This window comes from Elephantulus edwardii, unplaced genomic scaffold (genome assembly GCF_000299155.1).
Source record: "Elephantulus edwardii isolate Elephantulus edwardi_28Jun2011 unplaced genomic scaffold, EleEdw1.0 scaffold00306, whole genome shotgun sequence".
NCBI classification, from domain to species: domain Eukaryota; kingdom Metazoa; phylum Chordata; class Mammalia; order Macroscelidea; family Macroscelididae; genus Elephantulus; species Elephantulus edwardii.
In genome coordinates this window covers 260,345-261,774 of record NW_006400056.1, presented here as the reverse complement: position 1 = coordinate 261,774, position 1,430 = coordinate 260,345, and positions in this window count along the sequence as shown.

Sequence of the window (1,430 nt, the reverse complement as noted above, 5' to 3'; positions counted from 1 at the left end):
TTAAAATTTATTATTAATTTCAATGAAAATTTACAAAGACTTTGGATTTCCATTCATTCATTTTTCCACTTTTCTCCCCTCCCAACCCTCCCCCCGAGTACACTACCCACTTGGAAAAGTAAAAGAAAAATTCTTTCATTGTTTCACAAACCCTCCCCCCAGGTCCATTACACTATTCAGCCTTTGCTCTGGACTCCTGTCATGACAAAAATACCTAATCACATATCCCTCTTAAGCAGTTTTCTCCCTCATCTGTTTCAAGCAATATACATTATTGAACCCATCTTTCTCAGTCTCCCCCTCAACCCTGAGGTCAGTCCTGTTTTACAACAGTGGCACCATGCAGTATTTGTCCTTCTGTGACTGAGATACTTCACTCAGCATAATGTCCTCCAGGGTCACCCATTTTGAATAATATTGCATAAGTTCCTTGTTTTTCAATGCAGCATAGTATTCCATTGTGTGACTATTCCACAGCTTCTCTATCCATTCGTTTGTTGATGGGCACTTGGGTTGTTTCCAACTCCTCGCTATTGTGAACAAAGCCACAATAAACATGGGTGTGCATATATCTGCTTGGGTGGCAGTTATGGTCTCTTGGTGGTATATTCCCAGTAGTGGAATTGCTAGGTCAAATGGTATCTCTATTTGCAACTTTTTGAGAAAGCACCATGCCTCCTTCCACAGTGGGTGCACCATTTTACACTTCCACCAACAGTGAATAAGGGTTCCAGTTTCTCCACAACCTCAGCAGCATTTGTTGCTTGCTGTTCTGTTGAATTTTGCTATTCTGACTGGAGTGAGATGATATGTCATAGTTGTTTTGATTTTGAACATTTCTTCATGTGCTTGTTAGCCATCCGAATATCTTCTTTGGTGAAGTGTCTGTTCATATCCTGTGCCCTTTTTTTCTATTGGATTATTTACCTTTATCTTGTTGTGGTGCTCAAGTACTTTATAAATTCTGGATATATGTCCCTTATCTGATGTGTCATTACCAAATACTTTTTCCCAGTCTGTGGCTTCCCTTTTACCCTGTAGGAAAAGTTTTTGGATGTGCATAGAGATTTGAATCTTAGAAGGTCACATTCATCTATTTTATCTTCTCCTGGTGGTAGGTGAGTTTATCTACATTCTTTATGCAAGTTACCAGGAAGGGTCAAACCTGGAGAATGACATGCTTGGAAAACTGGAGGGTCAGCAAAAGATAGAAAGAACCTCAACAAGATGGACTGGCATAGTGATGTAACAATGGGCTCACGTACAGTGAAAATTGTGTTAAGATTGGGAAGTGTTTCCTTCTTTCCTTCTGCTGTACAAAATATGAATAGAGTTCTCGTAATAACATATAACAATAAGAACAACTGAAATGACCAAGTGGCGGAGCGTATTACGTGGGGAGATGCTAAAAATATCAGCAATTCAACCCA